Here is an 8,203-nt window from a genome sequence, read left to right as displayed (position 1 = left end):
AACAATCCGATTCACAAAAATTATACCACCAACTCGTTACCAATACTAAATACTTTATTTTAGATTTAACTAGACCACCCATTATCGTTTGGATAACTATGGATTTCGGAGTCATTCATAACTGACGTCATGCTTGTTTGAAGATTTTTATCTTCCTCCCTCCACCCTCTCCCCCTGTCACACAGCATCACAAAAAGCTAGACGCAACAAGTAGAAAGTTCACACCTCAGCCAACATATTTTTGTCTTTTCAAAACCGATTTAGGCTGAGCATAATGCTGACCATACTATCCCTTCATATGCTGAGGTCACAGAAAGAGATGAACTCTACCTCACCTGCACCAAAAGACAGCTTCACTATACACATCTAAAAGAAATCACACTTCAACGTACACGTTTTTGTCTTTTAAAAACATTGATTTCTTTTTATCATATTTTCTGAACTCAAACCTAATATGAATAACTAATGAATAAACTATTAAAGCTAACGTTAAACTAATAATAATGAATTAGAACCGCTTGACTGCAATAACGACAAACAAGCAAAAATTAAAATTATAAATACCAACTTGTAAACAATCTGAATTTTAGAAGTATATAGATAGATCCTCAGAATTCGGATTCATCAAAACTAGAATATCAATATATAAGTAGTATATTAGGTCGCTTTTGGACCGCATTTTTGGCGGAGGAGCGCAGGGTGAGGAGCAATGACATATAGTAAAATATTCGGGAGGAGCGAAGGGTGAAGGGACAATGACATATAGTAAAATACTCCCAGCCTGGCGCATCGCAGGGTGAGGAGCGAAGGGTGAAGGGACAACGAGATATAGTAAAATACTACGCCAACTGGGGTTGGCGCAGGAGCCGTAGGTACAATGAGATATAGTAAAATACTCCCAGCCTGGCGCAGAGGCTGGGTGAGGAGCGAAGGGTGGATGTACAATGACATATAGTAAAATACTCCCCACCCTAGGGTGGCGGAGGAGTGAAGGGTGGGTCACCTTTTGGTGACCTTGTGACGTAATCATTGACCTTGTGACGTAATTAGTGACTTTGTGACGTCATCACTGACCTAGTTACGTAATTTTAATGCGTTTTTTTAACTAGATTTAATGAGTTTTTAAAATTTTAATTAATTTTTGACCTAGTTACGTAATTTAATTACTTTGATTGTATTTTTATTTTGTTTAATTTGTTTGTTTACTTGTTGTTTAATTTAATTACTTTGTTTATAGTGTGTAATTTTTATTAACGAGTTACGTAATTGGATTTTAATTTTTTAAATTTTTTCAAATTTTGTAATTTTAATTTCTTATTTTTATTAATTTTTATTAACGAGTTACGTAATTTGCTTATTTGTTTACTTTTTAATTATTTTTTATCTTGTTTATTTTTTAATTTTATTTTATTTTATAATTAGTTAAATTATTATTAACTAGTTACGTAATTTGATTTTAATTACTTTTGTTTAATTTAATTACTTTGATATATTTCTTTTCTTTGTTGTTTAATTTGTTGGTTTGTTTGAATGTATGTATGTTTTAAATAAAAGACTAACACTAGCCGTGTACTTTGTGAATAACATCCATTAAAGATAACGATCAGCCACAGCTGTTACGTATCGACCCGCCCGCGAAGTTTTCTCACCGCTGCCCGTTTTAATGGGAATGTATTGATCGCAGCCGCTGGCCCATCACAGCATGATGTCCCACCTAATTAAATTTTTTTTTGTTATGCTTCACCGAGTTACCCCCGCTCGGTTGACGGGTTATGGTAATTAACGACATACATTAAGTAGCTTTCCGCGAAGCACTTAGGTCATTATGCAACAGCTGTTGTGCGACAGCTGGTGCTGTAATTAGGCCGTTCAACCGGATAAATGACCGCGAAAATTGTGTTCTAATCACTTCAACTTCGGACTTCAAATCAAGCGTCACCGCGACTTATCCAGCCTGCGACCTCTGTTGACTCCTGAGACTAAACCCACGCCAGCTTTACCAACCATCACATCCACCTAACCCTATACGGACCACATCTTTTGTGCGTGTTTATTCTATTAAAGGTAAGGTTAATATTACTTTTTGTTTTAAGGGAGCTAACCCCATTAAAATACCCTTTAAATAAATAAGTATCTAAATAAGTATTCATATGTATTCCTTTTAGTGTACAACCGACCCTACGAGACAGACTAACCATCGACCGAACCTATTGAGCTACCTACCCATCCCTGAGGCACCCACTGAACCAAACGTTCCAGCTACATCCAACTACACCATTTCGGATCTCCACACACAGCTAACTTCACGTTCAGCTTACGCGTTCAAACCCATAGGTACGTTCATTTTTAAATTTGTTTTAAGTATGATTTTTGTTTCATGCATTTTATTTTATGTATTTATTTTTATTCTACAGCCAGTGACCTACCCAGTCATCCAACTACTAGACACTTCGTCAATAATGCAAACCGCCCAGTCTACCACCCATCCAGCCATGAGCCGTAACAAGTGTGACATATGCAACCGTGTGTTCACCCGCAAAGACGGTTTGACAAGACATCACGACTCTGTTCACCGCCGACAAGGACATCTCTGTACAACATGCGGGAATCTATTTACACGACTTGACAATTTAACAAGACATTGTAAAACAACACACACCAACCAAACATCACCGACCGACACCCCATCAGCAACCGATAGACAAACTCCACAACCACTATACGTGACCGACAGACAAACCATGCAACCCCTAGCAGCGATCCAAACAACTCGTACCATGACCAACACTATTCCATTAAAGCGACATACGATGTATGACGACATAGCAAACAACAAACGCGTAAAGACTAACAACGACAGTAACGTTAATTCACACACCACTATTTTTCCTGTAGACGACCTACAGGTTAGTGTGATGACGCAAGGTTGGATGGGAGAAGGGGAACGGGGTTGCGGACAAAGGGAAGGGGAAGGGCGAATAGTGATAAAAATAACTCACCCAGCCCCTTAATCAATAAAAATTATTGATTTGTACTTTAGAGTGATTAGGTTGAATGATATGTATGCTAACGTCATATCATATTTAGATTTTACGTCATTATTTTGGTGAACTTTAAATGTAGACATTTTAAACGGTGTGTCATTGCTATTATTTCATATTCCTCACCGTTGTATTTTAGATTCTCTGTTATGTTTTCACACATTCTCCCTGTTATATTTCACATTCTGTCCGTTATATTTCACATTCTCTGTTATATTTCAAATTCTCCCACTTATATTTCACATTCTCTCAGTAATATTTCACATTACGTAAGCTATATTTCAAATTCTCCAAGTTATATTTCACATTCTGTCTGTTATATTTCATATTCTGCCAATTATATTTCACATTCTGTCAAATATATTTCACATTCGATTGTTCGCTATCAATTTCAATTGTTTCGGCTGGTATTTGTTTACAATCCAGCTCTCTTAGCTATAAACAAAATACTTACAGGAGTCTAGAGATATCACTGGACTTACAGAGAATAAACTCACATAAAAATCATTCAGTCATCACATGTACATCAACGATCATTCAACAATCACATGTCTATCAAAGATCATTTATTCAGTCATCACATACACCTGACAACTGCCACACAAAGTTTAAAATTACTCTACTAGCCCTGCATTTGACAGACACCAATCAACTATTCTAATTTGACACAATTTTTAAACATCATGTAAAATTATCAATTTTAAACTAAATTTAGTAACATTAATTTTAAAAAACTTGTAGCAATATCAATATTAAGCTAAATTTAATAAACTTTCATAATACAATCACAACCAAACCCACGACAAATATCAAACAACCATCTTTAACTAAATTAACAAATACTTTCATTGAACTAACAGATCTTGTTATAAATAAAACCCTCTGACTTGAGCTAGGCAATCGAGTATAGACTAACACATTTGCTACACTGAGCTGCATCAATTATAACACACTTTTTAACTGTTCACACAATGTTCATTCAACACACATAATTTCCTCATCATTCACAAACGTAATTATCACTCAACACAACTTTTTCATTATTCCAAGCTTAATTCACTGAGTATTCACCTATCTTTTCTAAGTGGTTTATTTTTAATTTAGATAATTCACACAATTTATAGATCAATAACACAAATTCTAAATTCTAAACACTTTTTAAATCATCACGTTTTGTTTTTTTTCAAATAATTCACTAAATTTAATTTAAATCCATGCATTACTTGATCAGTAACACAACTTATACACCCTCACTCAAGTATTCTTAAATAAACATTTAGTAAAAACTTCCTACACAATGCTAATCATTACCTAAAGCACATTTTATTTTCACTCACAATATTAATCAATTATATTTTACTTTCTAAAACTCAAAGATTAAAAAAAAAATCTCACCTGTAGTTACGTAAGGTTTTAAATCGAGGACTAGAATGGCACAAAACTAGTGAGTGATTTGTTCACAGATATTCAAAGAAGTGATGGTGGTAACGTACGTTGGTGTGTAGTCAAAGACAGCAGGTATCTGATAAATAATGACGCGATATGCCAGGTACTTTCTGCAGTTGTTGCGTAGTTTGCCAGGAATTTCGGTTTGTTTTCCTCGCACAAACCATGCCTGCCCCCACCTCGTCACGCTAAAGGTATCCTGCTGAGGTGATCAAGCTTTAGGGATTCAGCATGGGTGGTGGGGGACGGGGGTGGGGGGATTGGGGGTGGGGGAGGTCTCGAAGACACCCAAGTGGCGATATTCACGCGTATTATTTCCACGCTATGCCGAAGGCGGCACTGAGCCGACCGTGTTTGTGTCCGCGCTTCCCATTGGTCGGCGCGGGCGGGAGGATGGGTGTGACGACACAGTGAGTGAGAGGGATTTTTTGGGCTGGGTCTTCTGCCAAGGGGAGGTAAGGCTGGGTAACGGAGTGGCAAGCGCGACAACTCCTGATGGTCTGTCGAGTAATTAACATGTCCCACATCACTCAACTTATGTGGCTGAAGAAACCGACTCTAATTTCAATTTTTAACGAAATTTTTCAGAGCTTTGGAATGGATTAAAATTGTTGGAATATTTATTTTTACAGTGTAAGAAAAAAAATATTAAAAAAAAAAAAAAGCCAGTTCAGATTAATAATTAAAATGATTTCTCCCCATTCAGCAACAGCCATTAAGCATATTGCATGTCGGGATTAATTTCCAGGGTATTTAAATCCCACGTGTGGGCGTCACAACTTCCTTGAGAAAGATGTCAGGTTTTAAAAAAAAAAATTGTTAAAATAAAAAAAAAAATTATCTGGCTCTTTTAAGATAGAGCTGTTAGGCTGTTAGGACATCCATTTTACAGTTACATCACACATGTATACAATTTACCTAGTCTATATGTTCATGTATTTATATAAATAAAGTATTTTACATGTATGTATATGTTCAGTCTTACGTGTACGGGGGCGTATGGGTATGGCTATGGCTGTGGCTGTGGGTATGGGTGAATGAATGTGGATGTGTGTGCAGGAACAGTTATAGATTTGGTGTAGGTGTAGGTGTGGGTGTGGGTGTAGGTGTAGGTGTAAGTGTAGGTGTAAGTGTAGGTGTAGGTGTAGGTGTAGGTGTAGGTGTAGGTGTAGGTGTAAGTGTAGGTGTAGGTGTAGGTGTAGGTGTAGGTGTAGGTGTAGGTGTAGGTGTAGGTGTAGGTGTAGGTGTAGGTGTAGGTGTAGGTGTAGGTGTAGGTGTAGGTGTAGGTGTAGGTGTAGGTGTAGGTGTAGGTGTAGGTGTAGGTGTAGGGGTAGGTGTGGGTGTGGGTGTGGGTGTGGGTGTGGGTGTGGGTGTGGGTGTGGGTGTGGGTGTGGGTGTAGGTGTAGGTGTAGGTGTAAGTGTAGGTGTAGGTGTAGGTGTACACAAACATGTACGTGTGAGTGTACAGCTCTTATTATTTCTCAGCAGCTCTCGCCAGATCTCGTCAAATCTCGCTAAGTCTCGCCGTATCTCTCTAGCCGTAGATGTAACGATGTTTGCCTGCAGAAATCTCAGGCCCCCGTATTGATCCCGTGCAGGTCATGAGCCAGATAATGAGCCGCTGATGAGAGATGATAGTATGGCCACATCGCCCTCACGTGCAATTACTGGCCCGGTCAATGGGAGACCACTCACCCGCGCACAGGCCACTCATTATTTTCAGTAGACATCACCAAATCGGATGGATTTTAAGTCCGTTACGAAATTCAAATGCATGTCAAACCAACACGTACATTTGTCAAAAAGTTACTACAATACATAAATGTATCAAACTTTTTTTTTAAATTCATTAAAATCTTTAATAAAAATTTGACACAAACATCATTAAAAAAGTGCATAAAACAGTTTTAATAACAAGCTTTTTTGTATAAATGCACTAAAAAGGAGAAAATAAATGATTTACTTTAAATATATAATAACATACTACTATTTAAAATGCTTTAAAGAAAAGTGTGGGACACTATATTATTATTATCCATCAAACCACAGAAACCTTACACCATTAAATCATAGAAAATTTACACAATTACACCACATAAATTTACACGATTACACTAACGCCACCTTTCACCATTACACCACCACGCCCATGATATAAAACGAATAAAGCGAAGCTGGGTGTTAAAGCTACTGCCATTAAACTTGTTAAAGATACGACTTACTTCCCCTGCTATTAAAACACCCCACGCCTTATCACCCCTGGTGTTAATTAACAGCTCACAAATGCCTAGTTGAGCTGACCAGTGCCAGACTGACCAGTGCCAGACTGACCAGTGCCAGACTGACCAGTGCCAGACTGACCAGTGCCAAACTGACCAGTGCCAGACTGACCAGTTGAGCTGACCAGTGCCAGACTGACCAGTGCCAGACTGACCAGTGCCAGACTGACCAGTTGAGCTGACCAGTGCCAGACTGACCAGTTGAGCTGACCAGTGCCAGACTGACCAGTGCCAGACTGACCAGTACCAGACTGACCAGTGCCAGACTGACCAGTTGAGCTGACCAGTGCCAGACTGACCAGTGCCAGACTGACCAGTGCCAGACTGACCAGTTGAGCTGACCAGTGCCAGACTGACCAGTGCCAGACAGATCGGTACTGAAGATATCACAATCAAACAGATGTAGCACCAATCTGGAAGTGACCATAAACCAAAAGTCACACCCCACTGGACGTTGGGTGGTCACTTTACGTTGGCACAGGGGTAGTGACCCGGCGCTGGGGGAGGGGGGACGGGTAGGGGGCGGGCTTTCAATGCTACTCACACACACACTTCCCGCCCCTCATTTATATATAGTTATTCATGTTAGCTAAACAGCCCCCCCCCCTCCCCTCCATCTTTTCTTTTGGAAAGGTTGGGGCAGCTTTTTACAAGTCACTGAACCATAACCATCTTTATTATGAAGTCAAATAATTGATGTAGAACGAATTAGATAAGTCAGGAAAGCAAAACCTTTTGTCTTAACTTTGACTGTATATAACTATGTAATTCAGCTCACAATGTGCTAATTTAGAGCTTCTCCCCCCCTCCCCCTCCCATGGTTAGCGGCTGGCGCTGAAGCCCCCCCCCCCCCCCCCCGGGATAGGTGACCTCTTAGAGTCTCCGTTGGACATCACGCTCTACCGGTTGGGAGGGGGGGGGGAAGTCATAGGAAAAAAACACAGAAAAAACGTCACATTTTTTGCTAGGAAATAAATGTGGCCGAAATGCATGCAGTATCAACTGACCAGCAACCTACATACAAAGCTACTTTACATTGGTAATGACGGTCATAGGTATTGATGAACTTGATGAGGCGTAGTGACCAGGTCATTTGGGTGTTAATTGTTAAATGAGAGTTGGGTTTAATCGATAGCAGTAGCGGTGTTGGCTGAAAATTCATTGTGGTATATTCAGGTGTAACACATACTTAACCAGACCAGCACACAAACACTCACATTTAAAATATATACACACACACACGAGCGCATACACACACACACACACACACATATATATATATATATATATATATATATATATATATATATATATATATATATATATATATATATATACGTATATTAAGCATAAAATTGTTTGGATTTGATTAACAATTTTCAGATTGTAAACATAAAGCTACAGGAGCTTGCCTTCACCAACAGACGGCTTTCAATT

Source organism: Physella acuta, unplaced genomic scaffold (assembly GCF_028476545.2).
Source record: "Physella acuta isolate Inbredline_101_S28 unplaced genomic scaffold, ASM2847654v3 ptg000841l, whole genome shotgun sequence".
Classification (NCBI taxonomy): Eukaryota; Metazoa; Mollusca; class Gastropoda; family Physidae; genus Physella; species Physella acuta.
Note: the sequence above shows the minus strand (reverse complement) of the source record.